Consider the following 26,030-nt stretch of genomic DNA (forward strand, 5'->3'; position numbering starts at 1 on the left):
GCAACAGTTAAAACATTTTCTGTTGGTTTTGATTTTGTGGTTTTCAGTTTTATCACATTCAGGTACATTGTAATAAAACCCACACCCATTTTTTGTTTCTGTTTTTGCTCAAATTATTCTAGTGATATTGCTGAATAAAAATTTCCTTTTCAAACATGATCCCAGTTCCTGTTATGTGCAGATGTATTTCAATACAGCATGTTTGACCTCAAAGGTGTTACATCCCATATAATTAGCTCAGATGGATGATGTAGACTCAACAATTTGTCAGTTTATTTGAGAGTATTAAAAGGGAATCATGCCCTTAATACATGAGACATTCTTTTGTATGTGAGCAAAAACAGTATCCAGCTTTGTATTCCACATCTTGCTAATTGAATCTTGGTGATGCATTCAGAATATCTAATTTTAGACCAAATTAATTTTGTAGTGATTTTTTCACAGAATAATAAAATACACCTCCAGATGTTCCTTTCTTTAATTGATGGGCCAAATGTTTTATTGTATCAAACTAGAAAGTGCTTGTTATGCAATATATTACCCTTTGAACAGGAGAAGGTAGATGTTTCCTTACCTTAAAAAAAGTGAAATTAAATTAAAAAAAGTTCTGTTTTGCCCTCTGTAATTACATCAGTTATGAGGTTAACAAAAAATTACCCAGTCTTGCTGATTGGGTTCAGCATTCTGAGATTGCTTATTTTTGTTTTAGAGCCTGCCTGCTGGGTGGGCCAATTTAAAAGCCCTTTAATCATAAACAGACTTTTCAATTAGTTGGGAAGAATAAAATGTATAATCTGCTCAGGAATGGTACAGACTATGTGAGGGAGCAACTCATTTCATTCCCTCTCAAATGACGATTGAAAATAAATTGGTGTCTTACGGTCAGACCTACTTACAATTTGCAGAGGCAGCTAAATATTGATGCTGCTTTGCTTTTTGTGAGAAAGAGTGGCGTGGATATTATTTATGTAGATTGTCTACTTTAGTTCTGCATACAGAGAGGCACCTCAATGAGTATCTATCTTCACATCTAGGTAGAGGAAAGAAGAGGTCAGCTGTTTCCACGGTAACCATTGCTGCCTTCTCAGGAACCCATGATACATAGGCTAAGATTTTATACAGGGAGAGACTGGGTAGATCAATGAAGAAGGCGGAAACACATTGGAGAGATTGCATGTTGTTCCTTCTCTGACCTTGCAGAAATTCTTACGAAGAAAATGCATCCTCGGCCTTTATAACTTTTTCTCCAGATTCCCTGGGTCTTGCCTTTCTTTACCCTCTTCTTCCCACCCCACCTAGGCCTGCCTGGTTCCAAAGAACTGAGCTGAAAAGCTGAGTAAAATTTGCCCTGGCCTTGGTTGGCGCTCTGAGGAGCAGCCAGATCTGTTGACAGGACTTTTTTTTCTTCAGTGGTTCAATATTCATATAGCAAAGAATGAATGAAATTAGATCTCACAGAGAGGTTTTACCATGGGAAAAGGTTATCTTTCCATTATTTTGTAAATGTTTCAAGCATTCTTTGTGTATTGCTAATGTTATTATTGTGTGATATATATTAAACCCTCACCCACCAGTATGTCGTATAGGTAAATAGAGAATGTTTATTTCCCCTCAAATAATTTATATTCTAACAACTTTCCTACAAGCTGAGGGGAACCTGGGACTGGCAACCCTTGTAAGTGAGAGTTGAGCAGACTTCATCACCAGTAGCTGAGAGTCAACTAGATGGCTGAGTGTGCAGGATATCACTGTTATACTTTATTCTCTTTATTGATGTATGTACTTGACGACAGGAGCAATGATCTGTAGAATATCCCATGGGGAGAACTATTCCTTCAGTCAAACAAACTATATCTACACATTGTGTTACCAAGTTGGCATTGCTCACAGAACCCAGAGACCTAGCAAGTTTTTGCAAGAAGTTATTTCTTGTAATTGCTCTATTTCCCCTTTCTGTTTTAAACCTTGGTGTTATCCATAGTTATTCATGATTCTATGCCACTTGCAATCTCTATTTTTTGCTTGGTAATGAATGTTCAGTGAATTCATGCAACTTATTTTTGAAAACGTATACACTTGAACCTCTGCAATCTGTGTGTCCATGGTCCAGGAACACATGTGGTTCAGAGCCTGGCAGTGGGAGGAAGAAGCAGCTTTGCACATGGCCAGTCCCCCACTCTCCCAGCTTGGGGGAAGGCAGTGCAGTGAAGTGCTTGTCTGAAGGCATTTCCCCTGCCACTCCAATAGTAGTGGGGGTGGTACAAGGGAACAGTGGTGGGGGCAGGATACAGAACCTCTTGTGCCCCCTGAGAAGAGCCCCACCCCTGTCCCTCTCATGCACCCTCTCTCTGAGACCCTCCTCCCACCCCCAGCTTGCTCCTGCACTCTCCCTCCCTCTAAGACACTGCACTTCCACCCCTGTGTGCTCCTGCATCAACTTCCCTCTCAGACCCCACCTCCCCACCTCCATTGCTTCTCCCCAGCCTCCCATACCCAGTATGCATTTCTGTCTATAAAAATTCAGTACTTTGCAAAATGTTTTATCTCCACCTTCAAAACAAGAAGTATACATGAACACCCATGGTCTGGAAAATTCCAGTATCTGACAGCCTATTTCCCAAGGTTGTCAGATTAAAGAGGTTCAAGTATATTCAGTTCATACAGGTTGAAACTCTCCAATCTGTAGCTCTCTAGTCCAGAAAAATCCATGGTCCCCTAGGACCATGGATATTGTTGGACCAGAGAGCCCCAGATCTGGGAGTCTGATGGCTAGAGGGCCAGTAGCTGGTGGCTGGCAGTGGAACTGGGCCTGGTGACCTAGGGTAGGAAGCTAAGGCTCTGTCTACACTAGAGCATAAAGTTGATTTTAAGGCACTTAGCTTGTTTTACAATGTGACTATCTTCACAGCAAATACCATTTGGTCAATTTTAAGGGGCATTAAGGTCAACTTTCTTGCCCCGCCCCTTTGATGTGGTGAAATGACAAGTTCAAATTTACAAGGGTGGGGTAATGCTTGTGTGGAAGCAGCATTACTTTAAATCAATTTTATTAGCCTCCACTGTTATCCCGCAATGCCCTGAATGTGTCCATTCTGACTGCTTCTGCGCCACTGCTCTCCAGGGCTACGTCTACACGTGAAGCCTACGTCGAAGTAGCCTATTTCGATGTGGCGACATCGAAATAGGCTATTTCGATGAATAACGTCTACACGTCCTCCAGGGCTGGCAACGTCGATGTTCAACATTGACGTTGCGCAGCACCACATCGAAATAGGTGCAGCGAGGGAACGTCTACACGCCACAGTAGCACACATCGAAATAAGGGTGCCAGGCACAGCTGCAGACAGGGTCACAGGGCAGACTCAACAGCCAGCCGCTCCCTTAAAGGGCCCCTCCCAGACACACTTGCACTAAACAGCACAAGATACACAGAGCCCACAACGAGTTGCAGACCCTGTGCATGCAGCATGAATCCCTCGCTGCAGCAGCAGCAGCCAGAAGCCCTGGGCTAAGGGCTGCTGCACACGGTGACCATAGAGCCCCGCACGGGCTGGAGAGACAGCGTCTCTCAACCCCCCAGCTGATGGCTGCCATGGAGGACCCCACAATTTCGACATTGCGGGACGCGGATCGTCTACACGGTCCCTACTTCGACGTTGAACGTCGAAGTAGGGCGCTATTCCGATCCCCTCATGAGGTTAGCGACTTCGACGTCTCGCCGCCTAACGTCGAAGTTAACTTCGACATAGCGCCCGACGCGTGTAGCCGCAATGGGTGCTATTTCGAAGTTAGTGCCGCTACTTCGAAGTAGCGTGCACGTGTAGACACAGCTCAGGTGTGCAGGAAGTAAGAAACAGGAAGCCTGGAAGTTTGAATTCATTTTCTTTCGGGTATCTAGCCATGATTTCTCTGGGTTGCAAAAGAGACGCAGCACAGAGCCAAGAGAGAGCCATGATCTCATTTCTCTGTGGGTAGATGAATGTGTACTGAGCAAACACCAGGGACACTCAGCAATGCCAGGTGAAAATCAAGCTCCCCGGACACCCACATGGCTGCCAGGCTGTGTCCTACATCCCAGCAGGCAGGGGGGCATGCCCTGTCCTGTGCAGGAAAAAGGGCTTCTTCTCTGCCCCTGATTTAGCAGAAGAGGCCAAGAAACTTGTTTAATGTGTTCTGAGAGCATCCAGCTGACTGAACCATCTCAACATGTTGCTCAACTTGTTTTCTGCACTTCACATTTGTACAGGGTAGCTGTTCCACCCCAAGCTGCCATGTGGCTGGCAGACTAGCTCCTTCTACTCCACCACATGTCTAGCCCTGCCCCACAATACCATGGAGTGGCTAGGCTGTGGGGACCATGACTGCAGACAGCAGCACATCCTGCCCTAAATGGGGTGAAGGCTTTTTCCTTGCACAGGGTTTAACAAGAGAGACTGAGAAACTTGTTTTCTGCATTTCACATTTGTATGGGGCAGCCCCACCCCCAGGCACCATGTGGCTGGTGGGCTAGCCCCCGCCCCACCATGCCATGTGGTGGTTGTGAAGTGCGAACCATGCTTCCAGACAGTGGCCTATCCTGCCCTGCATGGGATGAAGGTTTCTTCCCTGTGATAAATTTGTTTTCTCTGCTTCACAATTTATGGGGCTAGCTCCCACCTGGCACCATGTATCTCAGGGCTAGCCCCCTGCCAAAAATATGTTATGGTGCTGCATCCCCCCAGGTGCCCAACTGACTGGATGTTGCTCAACATTTTACAAGGCTGTATCTTCAACACACCATGTACCTGGGGGCTATCCCCTGCCAAAAAAGTTTTACGGGGCTGCCCACCCCCAAGGTGCTCACTTGGCTGAACCATTTCAACAAGTTGCTCAACATTTTATGGGGCTACCCCCCTTGGGCACCATGTACCTGCAGGCTAGCCCCCCACCACAAAAATTTTATGGGGGTAGCCCTCTCTCCCAAGGCACCATGCCCCTTACTCCTGTTTCACTGTACATGGGAAGCATGCAGGCCATCTTTATTAATGACCTGGATGAGGCACTGGATTGCACCCCCAGCAAGTTTATGGATGACACTAACATAGACGAAGAGGTAGAGATAGGATCCAGAGTGACCTGGATAAACTGGAGAATTGGGCCAAAAGAAATTGGATGCGGTTCAACAAGAAGTGTAGAGTCCTGCACTTGGGACATAAGAATCCCAAACATTGTTATATGCTGGGGACTAATTGGCTAAGCAGCAGTACAGTGGAAACGGACCTAGGGGTTATGATGGATGAAAGGCTGGAGATGAGTAAACAGTGTGCCCTTTTAGCTAAGAAGGCTAATGGCATGTTAGGGTGTATTAGGAGGAGAATTTTGAGCAGATTTAGAGAAGTGGTTGTTCCCCTCTATTTGGCACTGGTGAGGCCACATCTGGAGTACTGTGTCCAGTGTTGGGCCCCCCAATATGAAAAGGATGTGGATGTGCTGGTGCAGGTTCAGCAGAGGGCAACAAAAATGATTAAGGGGCTGGAGCACATGACCTATGAGGGGAGGCTGAGGGATCTGGGCTTGTTGAGTTTACAGAAAAGAAGACTGAAGAGTGATTTAATAGCAGCCTTCAACTTCCTGAAGGGGAGCTCTAAAGAGGATGGAGAGAAACTGTTCTCAGTGGTGTCAGATAGCAGAACAAGGAGCAATAGTCTGAAGTTACTGAAGGAGAGGAATAGTTTGGGTATTAGGAAAAACTACTATGCCAGGAGGGTGGTGAAGCACTGAATGCATTGTCTAGAGAGGTGGTGGATTCTCCATCCCTAGAGGTTTTTAAGTCCAGGCTTGACAAGGTCCTGGCTGGGATGACTTAGTTAGGGGTGATCCTGCTTGAATCAGGGGGCTGGACTAGATGACCTCCTGGGGTCCCTTCCAAGCCCTGTGATTCTATGAGGGAACCTAAGGCACCTTGGGAACTGTAGTTCCTTGGCCAGCTCCCTGCCTAGAGAGCTGGGTTTAGAGCAGGGAACAGATTACATTTCTCAGCTTACCTTTGGCCACAAGCAACAGGAAAGACACTGCTGTGAATTTACTGTCACAAAGAAGAGTTTGCTGGTAACTAATATCTATTTAATTACTAGTGTCCTATATATAGTCTTAACTGAAACACTCTGGAGACAAAATCTGGAATATTTTGGAGTATTGTTTGGGATTTATGACATTACAGCTAGATCCCAGAAGGTAATTTCTATAAGACCTTTATTACTAAATAATGTTTTAGTGTGTTATAACAAAATCATTTTACTAATCACTATTTCCACTCTAAACATTTCATTAACTTCTTTTATGCACACTTATGGCAGGGTTATTTTGAACTCCTTATTTTTTTTTTAAATGTGGTCCACATTAAAACAAAAACAATCAAACAAAGAAAGAAAAAATCTTGTCCTGCCAAAATTCCTGCATATAGGCCTGAAACTTCACTCTTACCTCACGGCTCTCTTATTTTCAGGCCCAGCAGACAGCCAGGAGATCTTCCTCACTCCTTTGGTCCCTTCCATCATGAGCTGTCAATGGTGCTGTAGATTCCTTTGTCCAGCCACAGGCACCATCGCTGCTACTCTGTCTCTAGCAAGGAACTGAAGGCTGTCTGCACTGCATCTCTTTATATACTAATCATCAACCCTCTGAGTGGCTAGCCCCTTGCAGCCTCTACCTGATTGGGTGCTCTCTCTAAGGTGTTGGAGGACTTAGGTCCATTGACCTTTTCCTGCAAGGAACATGACAGGACCCTGAGGTCCCCAACATGGGCATTCTGGGCTTAGCCCACCCCATCACATGTTTTGTATAGTTTCTTATACTGCCGTCATTGCTTAGGTATCTGAGTGCCTTTGAGGAGTACAATAGTCAACATGACTAGTATCTGTGAAAAATGTTTCATTCTCTCCCTCTGTCCCCGTTCTCACCCTGTGTGCAGCATAGTCTTTTTGCTTTGGTGATGTTTGGCTTGTTTGGGATTTTTAAAGGTACATATTTCTGTGTGTATGTGTTGGAATAAACAAGTCCAATGAAGTGAGCTCAATTTTGAAGCAGAAGGTTGTGAGATTTGTTCTCATTTTTGTTTGAGTGAATCAGGAGTTCATTCAGCATTTTCAGACAAGCCCCTGAAAAGCTGTCTGCTGTGCAGATAAGCTTTACCTTTATGGAACAAATTTCCAATATGCCAGAGGAGTTGAGCTGTTGACTAGAGTGTTCATACTGAGGCTTCAAACAATCTCTTAGATACTGTGAGCTCCAGGTGTGGCATATCTTGAAGATAAGGACCGTGAACTTCTCTCAATAATCTGTGCAAAGGCAGTGTAGAATGTGAAGGAAAGCTAAGATGTGCTCATAGTACCCTGTGTTGTTAAGGAGATCTACTCCAGTATTTTGTGTTATCTGAAGTTTCCTGAAGGCTGACAGCTTTATGTCCATGTATGTTGCACTTCTGTAGTCCTCATATGTATAACTGAGGCCAAATCTGTGAGGTTAAATTGCCATGTCTTAGTGAACTGGAGATAGTAGAAAGTATTACTCATTGAAGCTGATGTGCATAAATTTACTGCAGGTTGAACCTCACTAGTGCAGCACCCTCAGGAACTGACCAGAGCCAGCTGAGAGAATTTGCTGGACCACAGGTGGTCAATATTGTCTAGCAGCATTACCAACACTTCCAATGCTTACTGTGCTCCTAGAAGACATTTAGGGGTAAAATACAGCTAAATAACACCACAGAACACTAAAAACACAGAACACTATGCATCAGGACTGGTGACTGTAAACAAACTTTATGGGACCACAGGAAACTTGGCGACACCCATGGTAAATGGTTGTCCAGCGAATCAAGATCTTGCCAGATTACAGATGTTGCCAGATGAGAGAGTGCTGGATTAGAGAGGTTCAACCTGTACCAGCAAGGAATCCAGAAGCATTCTAAATCATGGAGAGAAGGATGGGATTAGGGGAGGAGGATGGGTCTAGGGCTGCAAAGAATATTGAATTTGATGCGGTTGCAGATCAGAAAACAGTAGTTAGTTTCAAAGAGTGAGTGGCTCAACACACAAGTAAGATGGTCCTAGCTGGCACATTTTGTAAAGGTCTGAAGTCATGGGGCAATGAGGGCATCATGGGAATCAGACAGGAGGGCAGTGCTATGGTCAAATCTGGAATGATGGGCTGGGACTAGACGTATAGATGTAGAAAGAAAAGAATCAGATTTTAGAATGCTGTGGAGGAAGGCACAAGAAGATTTCAACATACCCTGAATATGCAAGGAAAAGAAGAGGAAGGAGTTAAAGATGTTGTCCATTGTAAGGATAAATAAGAGGAAGGATATAGCTATTTATCAAGCTGAGAGATGGAGTGAGTTTTGGAAGAAAGATCAAGCACTAATATTTTCGTATAGCTGTGCTAAATCTAAGCTGATTTAGACAAAGCTTTGTGGAAATGTTGGTGACAGGATGAAATGCAGGATTAAACGGAACATTTTGGGGATGATTCTTAGCAACTTTAATCTGAGTTCATATTTTCAGATCGTTGTACAATAAACAAATCTTGAGAACACTTCTGAAGTATGTAAGTGGCTATATCATAAAGAAGTAAACTAAAGGAGAAAGGTTAAAATATCAGCCTAGCACCACTGAGCACATTTACAAGAAAACTTGGATTAAAAAATGTCATTTCTTTTTTTCTAGTCTTGCCCATAATTCAGTAAACCAGGCTCCTTGTTAAAATATATAATAACTATATAAGACTATAAATTGTTCCTGTAGTCAAAAGGTGAAAATACTGTATATTTCAAATCTAAAGATGCATCTAAAATATGCCTTGTAACTGTACATAAACCTCTGCCAAATTCCAAATATTCTAATAGTTGATTCTCTTAGTCTCATCTTGTGTTTTAAGATTACACAGTTCTGAGGTCATTCCCCTTTCACTCCATCTACATTCTGCATTCCAGCTGTGGTAATGATTTTTCTAAAAAAACCAAATGTCCTTTTGATGACTTTAGTTTCTCCTGAATGTCCTGTTCAGATGCATAGTAGTTTTTTTTTCAAAAGCTTACTGACATTAAGCAGCTGAATTATTAGCTCTTTTTATAACAACCTTCCCACTGAAAGTCAAAACTTTCACCTCAATACTTTCCTAACAGAGTTACTCTGGACATACCATATAAATTTATTATACCTATTATCACAGATGGTCTACATTTGAAGTATTAGCTTATAATGTGAGGTCAATTTCTGCTGTTTAAACTCTGGGTTTATATGTGACTTCACAGGTTATAATGGTCTGATTACACTTGTAACTGTACGCAGAATTTGGCATTTCCATGATGTTTGATACGTGATGTCTTCTTGTTAAACAGAGGCCTGTTCTCTCCTACAGACAACCACCTAACCTTAGGAAAATTCTCACTAGCAACCACAGGCCATACCACAGTAATACTAATCCTGGAACTTTTTCTTGCAACAAACCCCATTGCCAACTTTGTTCTCGTTTATTCTGCAGACACTGTCACTGGACCTAACCATGTCACTTGCAAGTTCAGGGGATCATACTCCTGTACCTCAACCAATGTTATAGATGCCATCCTGTGCCAGTAATGCCTCTCTGCTATGTATATTGGATAGACTGGACATTCACTTCACCAATGAATGAATGGACACAAAGCAGACATTAGGAATCTGAATACACATTAAACCTGGTCAGTGTGTATTTCAATGGAGTGGGCCATACTGTTAACCTGAGAATATGTGTCTTACAACAAAGAGACTTTAACACCAGATTACAAAGGGAAAGAAATGAACTAGAGTTTATGCTCAAATTTTATACTTTGTGTCTTGGCCTCAATAGAGACAGCAATTACCTTACGTATTACAAAGAAAGCCTCCCATTTTGATGTTCCTAGTGATCTCAGGCAAGTCACTTAATGTACGCTTGCAGTACGGAATTTTCTCTCCCCACCCTTTGCCCCTGTTTCTGTCCTATGTATCTGATTTCTCAGTTTTCGTTTCATTTTTTTTTGTATCTCTTTGTTATAAAACCATCATGCCAATTCATTTTCAGCACCATGTCCAGTACAGCACTATCTCCAGATCTGAAGAAGTGGGTCTGTCCCACAAAAGCTCATCACCTAATAAATTATTTTGTTAGTCTTTAAAGTGCTACATGACTGATTTTTTGTTTTGTTAAACTTAGTATTATTTGCGATGGAAAGACATTTGTTAATAACAATTCCAGGCTGTTTTTTTTTAAATGAGGACTTCCCATGGAATTCTCATCAATACCCTAGCTGTGCCAATGAAACTATGCAATGCAATATGCTACAGCTCATCAGTTTCAATAAAGTTGCATCCTCAGATAGCAGTGCTTGAACTAATCAATTAAATAACACTTTGTTAAGCTTAGCATCTGTTTGAAACAAATTGTAAAATCTTTGAGGCAGATCTTCAGCCAGTATAAATCAGCACACTGTTGATTTTCATGGAGTTATGGCAATTCATGCGATCCAAGGGTATAGCCTATAGTTATTTATTTGGTATTAGAAACATGCTACAGATCCATATGTTTGCCGTATGGCACTTTTGACTTCAAAATACATCACAGACACTCAATTATATCTAAAGTACAACAGTATGGTCCAGTTGCAAAACCCATCAGTAGCAAGCTAGGCAATTTAAAGGCTCAAATTGAAATTAATAATTATTAAAAGAAAAAAATAAAAAGTAAATTGTCCTTTGGAGGAAATGAATTACAAATTAATATCTGCCATTTTAGATAAGTTTTTCAGTTCAAGGAAATGTTGGACTATTCTCTTGAATTTCACAAGTGCTTAACTTGAAAGCCACATGAAAACCAACCCTCATCGCAAACCTCTCCCCCGACCCATGCCACACACACCACACTACAAAAGACCTGTGACTGTGGACTGAGGGAATTTTCACTAGAATCTAGGAAAGTTGAAGATGTTTAGAGGAGACTTTTGTGCTCAATAAATTTGATTTCTGATACAGTAGAGATGGTCAAATTACACGTTAGGGTAGTCACAGTCTTTTACTACATGTCTGTATAGAACCTAGCATAATGAGGCTCCATCCTCACTGGAGCCTCTGAGGATAACATATGAATAAATAATTTCTCAGTTGACCCTATTATTGTGCTCTCATATTGCTTCTACTTTACAAAGGTTCTTATACTACACTAATTACTATAGATTTTGAACACCTTTGGATCAGTGACAAAACTGGGCTTTAAAAATCTGAAAAATATCAGGTGTGATTTTTTATTATTATTATTATTATTATTATTATTATTATTTCTGAGATATTTGTATAGAAGCAGGAAAACATGAGCTCTTTAAATATGGCCAAAATTTGCTTGATCTATACAATTTCAGACCAATGGTGGAGCAATTAATGTTTCTACATTGAGTGCAGGAGTTTGATGTTGCATGGCACATAAAGAATACTATGGAGAAAAATATTGAACCTCTGTCTCGTTCAGGCTCTGTCTACACTACATAGTTATTTCAGAATAACAGTTGCCATAAATTAAAAATAGCAGGTGCATTATTTAGAAATTGGTAACCCTCAATGGCAGTCGCCACACTAGAAGATAATTTCGAAAGCGATTTTGAAAGGAGGGGCGATTTCGAAACGAGCAGCAGAGCAACTACACACAAATCGCTCATTTCAAAATCAACTTTGGAATAAAAAGGCAGTCATTTTGAAGGCATTGTTGCACTCCTGTGTTGGGAACAACACCCCATTTCGAAGTTGATTTCTAAATGAAACGTGTAGCTGCTCCACTGGCTGACATTTTGAAATCACAAGTCCTCCATGGAGCCAGCCCCTTCCTGGAGCACAGAGGTGCCCTGGCCAGCAGCCAGGGCTCTATGGCTGTTAGCTCCGACTGCCTTAAAGCTGCAGTGACACAGAACCCCCTTGCAGGAAGCTGACAGTATGCTGGCAGCCACAGGAGCATGTGCTCACAGCTGTACGTTCTGCAGCACCCCCAGAAATGTAGAAAAGGATTCAGCTGGAGCCATGACCAGCAGGCAAGACCCCCCGGGAGCCCCAGAGGTCACAAGGCACTGAGTGGCAGAGCTGGCAGAACCCAGGGCACCCTGTGGCTGGAGGCTGAGGTTCAGGACCTGCTGGCCGTCTGAGAGAATGAGGACATCCTGCTCAGGGTGGAGATGCAGAAGTGAAATGCAGCAACCTTCATCCACCTGGCCGACAAACTGGCCACAAGGGGCCACTCCCACTCCCAGACTCCTGACCAGGTGCGGAGCTGCAGCAGGGCTACACAAAGGCAAGGGACACAGCCATGTGGTTGGGGGCAGTGCCTGCCACGTGCCCCTACTATACTGAACTACACCAGCTCCTAGGCCACAGTGCTGGAGGAGACCCTGGACACTGCTGATCCAGAGGGGCAGGGCAAGAGGCCAGAGCTGGGACCTTCCTCTGCACCACCATCTCCAGGCCTAGAACTGCCAGTCAATGACAGTGACGGTGAGGGCAGGAGCAAGGGACCCTTATATATTGTGGAGGCATCAGAGGGCATGAGCTAGGTGGCATCTACTCGGTTCTCCCCCAACCCTGCCACTGAGGCACCCTCAGGTAGGCCAGGGTTTGGGGTGCCGCCCGACATGTCGGGGGGGATATCCCTGCCACTGCCAGCATGGGCCTGGGCCCTCAGCCATGGGTTGGGGACCCAGGGATGGCTGTGGTCACCATCATGGAGGGGCCTGAGCACATGGGAGGTCCCCCAGGGGGCCATGGACAGCCATGTGGGGCACATGACGGGGGGGGCGAACCAGCACCACCAGTGATGCAGTGTGGATGGACCCCACAGCAGCCAGGCTGCCCCAGGGCCCCCCACCATGAGCAGGGAGGGATGGCCATGGGGATGTGGCCACTGGCCCATGGTACCTGGTCACGTGACTGACAGGGTGCTGCCCTCTTCCCTTATGTCTTCATGGCCTCAACATTCACAGGCCACCCCAGCCCCCTTGATGTGCCAGAGAGCCCTGCAGCAGCTGAGAAGGGGGAAGGAGTGATGATCCCTAGGACCAGGTGCCATGCTGGGTGGGCCCACCACCACAGCTGGGCCGATGAATTGGCAGCAGCCCACATGCCTGTGTGCTGGAAGCAAAACTGCCTGCTGCAGGAATGGCTGTCCATGGAGCGGGTGGCCTGGGACCAGGTCATGGGCTACTTTAACACCTTAACTCACGCTCTCACCAGCCTCCTGGCCCAGCCACCTACTCCATGGATGGCCATTCCCATGGCCCCTGCTGCTGCCCCTGCCTCCCCGATGCCCGTCCCACTCCTCTCACTCTCACTGTCATGCTCCCACCTGGCATGACCATGGCTGAGAGGGAGGAGCTCGCGTGGTAGCTGTGGGCAGGCATGCCTGGCCTGGCCATGGTTCCACTGCCCTCCCCTGGCAAGTCTCAGGCCATCACAACCCCAGCATGCCCCTACTTACCAGTGCTCGCTGCATTGTCCCAAACCCACCATGGGCCCCGGACCTAGGGCAGTTGCAGCTCCAGGGGCTGCTGTGACTCATGTCCCACCACCCCTTTGGATGACTGAGGCCCCGCACCTCCCATTGTAATTAGTTCACCCCCCCACCCCTCCAAGGTAAACGGTTAGAGACTTGTTAGGTTTTGAAAAATTAACGGTTAACTCTATTTAACAGTGTCTGTGTTGTGCATCGGGTGGGGATAGTGAGGGAAGTGTGTGCGTGCAGGGGTGCTGGTGGGGTGGACGTGGGGGTGAGGGTGTAGGGGGTGTTGTGTGGGGTGGGCCAGGGCCAGGTTACCAGGGTCCCCAGGTGAAGGCCTCTCAGAGAGCTTCCCACATGTGCACCCCATCCCATTGTGCCTGGCAGCATGGGACTGTACCTAGCTGGTCATATTGTGGCACAGCTTTGATCACCCAGCACACCATGAGGAGCTCCTGCTTGCTCTCTGCAAGGCTGTGCAGAGCATAGCAGGCTCCCACAACCACAGGCACGCTGGGGAAACCCATCTCCAGGCACGTCAGCAGGCACCTGAAGCATATCTTAAGACGCCTGAACGCCCACTTTGCTGTGTTCCTGGCTTGGTTGAACCAGGCATTGTAGCAGTCATGGCTCTTGTTAGGGTGTCCTGTGTAGGGGCGCATTAGCCAGGTCTGGAAGGGCCATGGTTCTATCCCCCACCAGGAGTTTCCATGGGTGGATGGAGGTGCCCTCGGCCATCCTGCGCCCAAGTCATGAGTTCCTCAGGATGCAGGCATCATGGGCCCTGCTCAGCCAGCCCACACAAATATCTATAAACCATCCTACGGCATCCACAAGGGCCTGGAGGATGGTGGATTGGCAGCCTTCCAATTTATGTAGCACCCACGGCTGTGTGGTGGGGCCTACATAGTGATGTGGGTGCTGTCCAGTGTCCTGATACAGTTGGGGAATCCCAGCTGCTGGAACCTGACTATGGCGGCATCCATGTCCCCCAAGTGTATGAGCCCGCACAGGATTATCCAGTTGATGGCATCGATGAACTGCATGGGATGGAGGGCATGGGTACCCATGGGTGTGTGGTAGTATGTGGGGGACCACTCCCCAAAACCTCCTCTCTGGGCCCCACCATGGGTGCATGGTGCAGGCTGCCTTACCTCAAGAAGGACGACCCCAACAGTAGCCTTCCCCACCCTAAATTGTTCGCTGACTAAGCGATTGCTGTCTGGAGTGGCCAGCGTTGCATGCAGGTGTCCTGGTGGCAAAGTGCTGGTGCCAGACACTGGCACAGCTCCATGAAGGTGGCCTGAGTCATCCTAAAATTGTGGAGCCAGTCCTCCAGGATAATGTGGCTCCATGAGCCCTGCTGGAAGGGTACGGCCAGAGACAACAGCGGACCCGGGTAAGGGGATACCCCACATGCACCATGGGAGGAGCCAGCAGGAGGCCAGCCATGTGGTGGGCAGCATGGAGACTGAAGTGGCATGCTACCAGGGTGGCCACCAGGATGGCTATGATGTCCAGGATGTCCCCATCTGTGAAGTGCTGCTGGTCCATGCCAGGCTGCATTGTTGGGACTCAGCAAGGCTCCACTGCTGCTGGGCTGGAGGTTGCATAATGCAAGCAGCCTGACCCCTCAGCATGTGCTCAGGGAGTGTGTTTGGGAGGGCCTCCTTAAATGGGTGGCTGGCCAGTGCTGCAGGAAGGGCTTGCCAGCATTTGACCTTTCCCTCGCCATTTCCTGACCCATTATTTCGAAAGGAGGCTGTAGGCTGTGTAGCCGCTCCATTTTAAAAGGACGGGGTTTCTTCAATGCTGCAGATTACAACGTTGATCTGCATTTTGTGTGTAGTTGCTTTGTTGCGACTCACTTCAAAGTGTTGGATCAGGATTACCCCTTTCAACGTCGCTTGCTAGTGTGGCCACAGCCAATGCATGTGGAATAAAACTAAAAAGCTATTTTGAAATAAAAACCATTAAGAACCCGAATAGCAGTATTTTGAAATAAGCCATCATGGTCCCATGTCACTATTTCAAAATAGTTGGGTGCTATTTTGAAATGCATTTTGAATGCCTGCATCTACACTAACAAGTTATTTTGAAAGATTTTTTGAAAGAAGGGGGCCTTTCAAAAGATCCTGTGGAGTGTCTACACACAAAAAGTGTTCTTTTGAAGGTAAATCAGAAGAATGCTTCGCTCCTTTCAAAAGAGCTCTTCCACTCCCATGTCAGGAATGACCTATTTTGGAAAGCTTCTTTCCAAAGAAAACGTGTGCAGATGCTCCTCAGGGCCTTTCTTTCAAAAGAGCAGTCCTCACGGCACCGGATTTTTCAATCCCCAGCCCATTCTTTCCAAAGAACAGGGGCCGTGTGGCCACTGTCTTTCGAAAGAGCAGATCAGTCTTTTGATCCACTTTTTTGTGAGTGGATGCACTCTTTCGAAAGAGGCTCTTTCGGAAGAGATCTTCCAGAAGGGCTTTTTTCAAAAGATCTCTGTAGTGTAGATGTAGCCCATGTGTCTGTGTTATTTTGAAATAAGATATTTTGAAATAGTTGTTTCAAAATATTTTATTTTGAAATAAATCTGTAGTGGTAGCCTCACCAAATAGCATCCATTCTGTACAGCGAATGAGGCATATGTCACATTGGGGAAAAGACATAGAATAGAATCATAGAACTGGAAGATACCTCAAGAGGTCAGTGAGTTCTGTTCCTTACACTCATAGCACTATCTAGCACCATCTACAACAGATGTTAATCTAGCTTGTCCCTATGTACGTGAAAGCAGTTATCCTGAAATATATTTAAGGCCTCAACAAGGATTGAACTCATTACCCCTGTTTCAGAAGTCTAGAGCTCTAACCAAATAAAGGCTTTATCAGGAATAGTAACAGAGAGGAAGCCGTGCTAGTCTATACACTATCAAAACAAAAAGCAGTCAAGTAGCACTTTAAAGACTAGCAGAATAGTTTATTAGGTGAGCTTTCGTAGGACAGACCCACTTCTTCAGACCATAGCCAGACTTGAACCCACATCTCCTTCCTGGGACCAGAACACCCGACTGAGGGAACAAAAGTAGATGAAGTGGGGAACCTTAGCCCACTCTGCCATCTTGATCACATGACTAAATACTGCTTCTTTCTAACTTTTATGTATGTTTACTTTGCAAGTTTAATATTCTTTTATTGTATTATTTGTATATAATACTACATTCTGCCCCACTGCTTTTTCACATTGTATGATCAGATGCTGTTCTCCCCTCTCCCCAGTAGAGGTATGAAGTAATTTTGATTACAAGCTAAGGTGCTTACATGTATATTATACATTTTAGGTTTAATATTTTAACTAGTAATGTACTGTAAACCCCCAAAATGCTCGACTTCAAGTTGTGCTTAACTTGAGTTAATGTGGGTTAAGGGCAACTTGAAGCCATTCTGTGGCTGTCTGCCCACCCTGCTGCCCTAGTCTGTGCAAATGGGATGGACAGAGAGCCATCCCACCGTGTGCAGCCATGGCATCATAGTTTCTCCCTGGCTTCCCCCATCTGGGGGAAGCTGCACTGCTGTACAGTTACAGTGGCTTTATTTTTATGGGTCCATTTAATTTCCTTTTGGTTTTCAAGAACTGAAAGAGAGAGAGAGAGAGAACCCTATGTGAAGGTCTATAAGCGTCTATAAAAACTTTTATACCGCAACATACTTAAACACTGGTTTCATTTTAGTACATTAAGGCTACGTCTACACTACAAGCATCTGTCTACAGAAGTTACTGTTGGAAGAGATGTCCACACAAAACATCTGTCAACAGAATGTGTCTACACATAAAAGTGGATCGATCTTTTGATCTGCTCTGTTGACAAAAGGTCCCTGGGAGTGTCTACATGATTTTTTTTTGTTGGCAGTTTCTGTCGACAAAACACATTTTGTGTGTAGACATCCCATGAGTTTTGTCTACAAAACTCTCTAGTGTAGATGTAGCCTAATAGTCCATGTATTTCATGTGCTTAAGTGCCATGCAGAATTGGGTCCATTGGTTTCATATAGGCTTTAACAACATTAATTTATGAGATTATAACCCATATAAATCTATTTAATTTAAAGATTGTATTCATGTAAATATTTTCATTCATACCTTTAAAGTGATATATGCATGTAGATATACTTCTTATTTGTAAGAGAGTGGCTTATTTTTTTCATTACACAATTCTTTAGTTACAGTGCATGTCTAAATCCATGATTTACTGATGATTTTATTAACATACAGTATTTTCATAACTTTATAATCTATCAAAACTCAGTCTTTCCCATGTGAAGTCTGGAAGTTTAAGAGTCAGATGTTTAAATTATTTGTGTGTGAAAACTTTTTTTTTTAAAGGCAGAAAATTGTGTATTCTCTTTAAGGAGAAAAAAATCCAAACTTATGAAAAAAGTATTTCACATGCAAATTCCAGATCAGTATTAAAAATTCAAATATTTCACATATTTTACTGAGGTCTTGGAAGCTTAACTTTCTATCCAATCATGTTCCTATAAGCATCAGTGTGTTTCCTCCTTACCAGGTAATTTTCTATGGTGCTGAAGCCCCAGAAACTAAATTTTGTATGTCTTTTTAATAATACCATTGGATAATATGTGACATTACTATTATTCTTTTTCTATGAATTAAAACTTAGGTTAAAAACTCTGTGAGAAACAATGTCTCCAGAAAAATGTGTTTGAGAGAACAGAGAATCTTCAGATTAGAATGGGTGAATTAAAAATTGAAGATGAAACAGTAGTCTGATTAGTTATGTAGAAAAGTAAACAAAATAGAGATAAGAGGTTATCATAGATAAGAACAACTAGTTAAGTAGTAAATTACAACAACCTGGATAGAAGATCAGATCACATATAATGTAGCTGGAAGAAGCCAAGAGGAAATATAATCAAACTTTGGAAAATAAAACCCATAATGGAAATACTGGAGAACACTTACAAGAAAATGATGTGATCATTATATCTTTTTTTCAATAAGTTATGTTTTGGGAAAAGTTTGCTAATTAAAAAATAGAGTGGAAAATTGCTCCTGCCTAAAGAAAAAGATGTATAAATAAAGCCATGATGAAAAGATGTATAATGTGATATAGAATATGTGATTTGAACAAACTTATAAAGAGAAATCATTGCAAAAGATATAAGAAAGGAACAAGCGATGAACTGTGCAGATGCAAAAAACCAGTAAACAAACAAGCAAACAAAACCAAACAAGCACATCTTTTGAAGTTACTTCTAAAATATCTTATCTTAAAGTAAGACCTTCATCTTTGGAAAAATGTAACTTTCACATACTAAATAATAAGATTGTTAACCTTTCTGTCTTTCATAATTATCCAGGTCACTTTGATAAATTTCACAGGCATATGGTAGTAGAGCCTTTTTAGTGCTATCTTCAATGAAATACTTGTCTTAAATTTATTGTGTCAGTCACTTCCATGGCAATAGATTTTATATATTTCTACTATCACAGTCTTGGGACAGTGAGGAAAGGTAGCGGGACTCAAAGGAGAAATGTTCATAATTATTCTCAGGCTGTGTCTACAGGTGCTGCTTCTTCTGGAAGCAGCATGGTAATGAGCTATCTGCAAGATGCTAATGAGGCATTGATGCAAATTTTCCATGCCTCATTAGCATATCAGCACATGTATGGAGTTCGGAAGCTCTTCCGGACTCCAAAGTACACATGGAGATGTGCAGCCTGTGGAAGGAGACCCTCCATCTGTAAGCCCCGTCTTCCCCAAAATTTTGAGGAAGAGGCTTCCGGAAGGAGGATTTCCTTCCAGAAGATCCCCGCAGGCCACGCATCTGCATGTGTACTTTAGAGTCCAGAAGAGCTTCTTCTGAACTCCGAACCATGTGCCAATATGCTAATGAGGTACAGAAAATTTGCATCTGTGCCTCATTAGTGTCTTCCAGAAGCAGTATTTCTAGATACAGCCTCAGATGGTTTACAAATAGAAATGAGAATTCAACATTTCCTGCAAATTGATTTCTTGTATATTTTCACTAACATACTTTTAGATGATGTAATAGATTATAGGCAGTCAATTCCTTATTAATTCATAAATCCATTACAGAAATCAGGTATGCTTCATATATACAAATTAGTTTCAACATATTTAAACTGCAACTATTTTTGTTCCATGTATGAATGTTATCATCTGGTGGGAAAGTACATATAACTGAATGAACTATACTTTTTGAAGGGTACCTCATCATACCTCAGTGGATTACAGCTGAGAATACTAAATTCAGGTTAGGCAGCGGAGAAGCAAGACAGATACCTAAACCTCCTAAAACTGGAGGTTACAGCTTTCCAAACCAGCAGTATAATGAGCTTTTGTATCACCCCACTGGTTAATGAGAAGTCCAAAAGAACAACAAGTCCCTGTATGCATGACAGCCCTTAGTTCATTACCTGGGGGCTTGGACTTTATGGTGATTGGTTAGGGAAAACCAGTTTAATTAGAATTAGGTTCCTTCCTGTCCTAAGGGATCATCCAGCTATCTGCCTGGTCAATATATCATTTAGATCATAACCTATATTCATACCTTCATTGCCTAAAAACTAAAGGTTTAATGATGAAATGACGAAGAGAATTATAAATGGTTAATGGATCAAATACCTGGAAGTGATATACAGTGTTCAAAGAATAAGATCATAGCAGTCATGGAATAAATTGCTAACACCCAAAAATCTTTCTGATGCTAGCAAACAGATCGGGGTCATCAATCCTTGTTCAAGGTTTCCTTCTTAGAAAGCCAAACCACAGAAAAGAAGCAAGAAATTAAGACAAAAATGGAGATGTCTCAGTGACTTTATGTATTCTCAGATGTTTGGAAATTTACTTTCTCAGATAAAGGCAACAGCTCCTGCTTGTAGAAAGTTACTGGCCCATGATGGAGTTCAGAGTCATGTAAGAATAGCTGACTCAGAGGGGGCAGCCAGTGGTCTGTTTGGGCCTGAGGCATCTGCAGCAAGACCTACCAGGTGGGATGAGTTCATCTATGGCTCAGTGGTAGTGTGAAGTGTACTTTCTGTCTAACCTTGAGGCAAATCCACCTGGTGGGTTTCACCCAGGAATATAACACAGATACAAATACATAACTAATCATAATTACCTCAGATTCAGAGATTATACATGAATTTAACCAGAATAATCATACTTGATAGAGTGTAACATTTCCTTTAACTCTGCCATGAAGCCTCTGGGGGTTCCATGCCAGGCCCAATCTTGGATGGAGGAGGAGAGTTGGTCAGACAAGTGTCAATGAGCTGATCATGAAACAATACAAATGAAATCTGTTTCTAGTATGACTAACTGATAAAAGATGCTAGCTCAGACATTGCCTGGATAAACAAGGTCTGTGGCACCAACTGAGAGATCAGGTTGGGTTGATAAGTTGGCTACCAAAACAAAATACAACACATACAATATCAGTTGGAACATGGAACGTCTGAACACTGCGGGCAAATGGAAAGTCTGTTTCCAGTAAAAGGACTATATTAAGTGGACATGGTTATCAAATGACAGGAAGTCCCAGAATGTGATAGGTATGACCTTGATAAGAAGATGAGTAACATCAATACAGAAGTGCCAAACTTTCCAAGGAGTGTATACAGACTTGGACCACAGTCTAGTTATCACAAACTTCAACATGAAACTGAACAGAAAGTATAAGGCACAGTTTAAGAAAAGAAGAGACATGGCAAACCTGGACAAAGAAGAAATAGGGAATGCATACAGAGCAGCACTTGAAGAGATTAGGAATGTGAGCACACAGAAGGACCTAGATACCAGAGTCGAAGGGATAGCCACAGCGACAGAAGAGGCAATTGAGCAGACTGTTCCAGAGGAAGAGAACATCCATAAGAAGTGGATTACGCAGGAGACACTGAAGTTGGTCCAAGAGAAGAGAGCACTGAAGATCAAAAGGGATGTTTCCGAGAGGGCAGAACAGCAATGTAGAGTGAAATGCAATGATGTAAGGAAAGCACCCAGAAAGCATAAGGAAAAATGGTTAGAGAAGCAGTGTGATGATACAGAGAGGTATTGTGGCAAGTGTGAGACCAGGGAGGTGTATAAGATGATCATGAATATTAACAGGAAGTGGCAGCTGAAGCAGATGATCATCAAAGACAAGAACAATGAGGTGCTCAGGAACAAGGAAAAGGTTGGTCAGCTATGGATGAGATATTGCACCAACCTGTACAAAGCACAGTTGGACTGAGTGTCTCAGAGAGACTGATCAAAGAACTGAAAGAGACATCACTGAGCATACAGAGCAAGACCGATATTTTGAAGAAGAAAGTAGAAAAAGCAGTGAAATGACTAAGAAACAACAAAACCCCTGGAAATGATAAGATCACAGGAGAGATGATCAAATATGGCAGAAAAAGTATGATTCAGGGATTATGCTGGCTATGTAATATAGCATGGAAAGAAGGGCAGGCACCTGAGGAATGGACAAGATCCATGCTACTGACAATGCACAAGAAAGGAAATGTATTGGAGTGCAAGAACTACAGAATAATTGCCCAAACAAGTCATCTAGGCAAAATGCTGATGATATTACTGATGGAGAGACTGAGATTGCAGATAGAACATCTAGTGGATGACCAAGCAGGATTCAGGAAAGATAGCAGTACCATACAGCAGATGTTGGTACTCAGATTGATAGTAGAGAAAGCTCAATGAAAGAACAAGACCAATTGCTTCATCAATTTTCAGAAAGCACTTGACAGTATAGCTCAGAAAGTGACTTGACTTGGTCATACAGGCTACGTCTACACGTGAAGCCTACATCGAAATAGCTTATTTCGATGTAGCAACGTCTACACGTCCTCCAGGGCTGGCAATGTCGATGTTCAACTTCGACGTTGCGCGGCACCACATCGAAATAGGCGCTGCAAGGGAACGTCTACACGCCAAAGTAGCACACATCGAAATAAGGGTGCCAGGCACAGCTGCAGACAGGGTCACAGGGCGGACTCAACAGCAAGCCGCTCCCTTAAAGGGCCCCTCCCAGACACAGTTGCACTATACAACACAAGATACACAGAGCCTACAACTGGTTGCAGACCCTGTGCCTGCAGCATGGATCCCCAGCTGCCGCAGCAGCAGCCAGAAGCCGTGGGCTAAGGGCTGCTGCCCACGGTGACCATAGAGCCCTGCAGGGGCTGGAGAGAGAGCATCTCTCAACCCCCCAGCTGATGGCCGCCATGGAGGACCCGGCAATTTCGACGTTGCGGGACGCGGATCGTCTACACGGTCCCTACTTCGACGTTGAACGTCGAAGTAGGGCGCTATTCCGATCCCCTCATGAGGTTAGCGACTTCGACGTCTCACCGCCTAACGTCGAAGTTAACTTCGAAATAGCGCCCGACGCGTGTAGCCGCGACAGGCGCTATTTCGAAGTTAGTGCCTCTACTTCGAAGTAGCGTGCACGTGTAGACACAGCTACAGAGTGCATAGCAGACTGATGCGGTTGTTGAAGGATATCAACGACAACACAGCAGCGGCAGTGGGAATGTGCACAGAGTTGGGAAGTTGATTTAGAATGAGTAGAGGTACGAGACAAGGGGGCAGCAGAACATTTTACACATGTGAGACATGGGTGGTAACAAAAGATTCGAAGAGAAGGATATTGGCATTTGAGAGGAGTTATAGAAAGATCCTGAGAATAGGATGGATGCAGAAGGTCAACAACAGGGAATTATATAGGAAGATACAGCCGAAAAGACCCTATTGCAGAAGGTTATAAAATGGAAGTTACAGCTATTCTGACATGTCTGCAGAATGAATGACAAACGAAATATCAAGACCCTGTTATTCGGCATAATGGATGGTTCAAATAGGAGAGGCAGACCCCACACAGAATGGTTAGATGATACAATTGATTAGTGCAGAACTAGTTGACAGAATCTAGGTCACTCTGCACTAGATTGGGAAAGATGGAAGGAAATAGCAAAGGAGGCATTGGGCACCAATGGGTGCTAGGCCCATGGTTGTTGATGATGATGAACATTTCCACTAACACTTTTCATGATACACACTTTCCATAAATCTTACACAAAGTGCAACAGTGGCCAAAAACAGTAATATAAATGACCACTTTTACTACACACAGCATCACAACAGGATTTTGTGAATTTTATTCACTGTATACAGTCACTGGAGTATATTTCCAATCATCTGAGAACAAATTATTGTATTAAGTAAGGTATTCCTCTGTGTGTGTGTGTGTGTGTGTGTGTGTGTGTTTTGCAGGGATGTTGAGTGAGCCACAATATCTGAATCCCGAAGATTTCAAAGCAGAAGAAAAACATATTTAAGAAAAGGAGGGCGAGATTGCAGTTACTTCATTAGCTGCTTTTTTCCAAATACCCATTCTCCATCCCAAAGACCAGTTTAACAGCTGAATATTAAGTGATATTGGTGCTTGAAGCCACTGGTTTTCCTCTTCCAAAAATCAAAATCACTATAATCCAGAAATCACTTCTGAGAATCACAGTCACAGACAGCTGGGGGGGGGCGGGTCTCTCAAGCCAGCTCTGTCATGAATGTGTACCTTCTTGTATGAGGAAGAGGAAACTTGAGAAATATGGCTGTGGGATTGGTCTTGCTCCAAAGGCCTTGATTTTAACATTTGAAACATAATTTCAGGGAACATTACTATGTTATAAATAATTCTCTGTGCCAACCTTGAGTTTCCACATTATCTGGACAATAGTATGATATAATTCCTAATAGTCGATAGTCATTTGTGCAGATCAGCAACATTTTTGCTTGAGGATCCTGCTTGACTTCAGGCCTTCAAGCTCTTTATATAAGATGATCAATTTCAATGTGTGCCGAGTCAGGCAAAAAAAAATCTTTACCAAAGTGAAATAAAAGCATCCTCAGTCATCTAAATTTTATAATCAATAACTCTTTACTCTGCCATGCTTTACCATATGTTATTTAAAGGTAGGTCTTTATGTTTAATTGAAATTCCCCTAACTACAAAAGGTTTGGAATAAATTGCGTTTAATATATGAGGAAAGGTGGTTTCCACTATCTGGCTATCTTTGTCACGGACACACCTTCTGTATTATCTCTCTCTATATACCACCTTTCCTCAACACAAAAATAATTTTACAGGCAGCTTGTTAAGTGAAACAGAAGTGTTTCACAAAGACAGTGAAGTGACCTATTGCAATGGGTATTTACAATACAATATGCATTCCATAAGGTCAACGATTCAATGTTTTTAATCTGATCATAAACTCTAATATTTAAGAACTGACTGCTGAAACACACCTCAAATGATCAGAAGCAAATTTAGAATGATCATGTATGGGCAGAATAGAGTGTGGACATTTTACAAATAGTGATCATTTTGCCATAGCAGAAATGCGTTCTGTTTTTCCTCTAAGCTCTTCATGATGGCCTCATCATTTTCATCAAACCAGTCTTGGTGAACTCTCTTTTTCAGTCCTAGTGCTGAGTTGGTTGACTCCGTCACCAGGGTTTTGAACTGGTCCCACTTTTGTGTTGGGTCTCCAGTCAGTCAGCACTTTATCAAGGCAGGCTGAGAATTTCTCACAAAGACCAGTATGTTGCAGCTTCCTGATGTTTAAGGAAAGTCTGACAACCTTGAGCTTCTCGCAGTGCAGTGGTGTGACGTGCAGCATAAGGACTGATCTGACAAGTCTATGATCAGTCCAGCACTCAGCTCCCTGTATGGCCCTGGTGATCTCAACATCTCAAATGTCCCACCTGTGACCGATGACACAGTCAATCAGGTGCCACTGTTTTGATCTTGGGTGCATTCATGTGGTCTGGTATTTATCGGCTTGCCTGAAGAAAGTGTTGGTAATCGTCAGGTCATTTTCTGCACACAAGCTCAGTGGAACGCAGCCATTGACATTCATGTTACCAACAGCATGATGGCCCAGCACCTCTTTCCAGGTCCTACAGTCCTTGCCAACCCTGGCATTGAAGTCACCCAACAGAAGAAGCTTGTCACTAGGAAGAGTTGCTTTCACAAGTTGTTGAAGGTCCTCATAGAAACTTTCTTTTGCTTTGTTGCTACTAGTCAGTTTGGGGGTGTAAGCACTGATGACTGTAACATGGGGAGAGGTGTTGAGGGGGAAGTGGAGCTTGATCAGATGCTCACTGATGCAAGTTGGTAGGTCAGGAAGCTGGTGCAGAAGTGATGTCTTGATGGAGAGTCTCACTCCATGGATTCTGTCTTCATTCTCTGGCCTGCCTTTCCAGAAGGTGTAACATCCATTTGGTTCGCAGATGGATCCTTCCTCTGCCAGTTTCGTCTCACTCAGGGTGGCTACGTCAATGTTATAACATGCTAGTTCTCTTGCTGCGAGGGCCATTTTTCTCTCAGGTCTCATAGCATTCTCCCTGTCCAAGAGGGTGCAAAAGTTCCATGCTGCAAATATCATCTTTCTTTTCACTGATTTTCAACCGCTGT

At 43.6% G+C, this 26,030-nt stretch overlaps 1 protein-coding gene across 1 annotated transcript in view; it reads left to right on the top strand.

Annotated features, from left to right (window-relative positions):
• CNTN5 (contactin 5) overlaps positions 1-26,030 on the top strand; it is an 850,947-nt gene that overhangs the window by 63,347 nt on the left and 761,570 nt on the right. The gene's annotated exons all lie outside the window — the stretch shown is intronic.

This window comes from Carettochelys insculpta, chromosome 1, assembly GCF_033958435.1.
Source record: "Carettochelys insculpta isolate YL-2023 chromosome 1, ASM3395843v1, whole genome shotgun sequence".
NCBI lineage: Eukaryota > Metazoa > Chordata > Testudines > Carettochelyidae > Carettochelys > Carettochelys insculpta.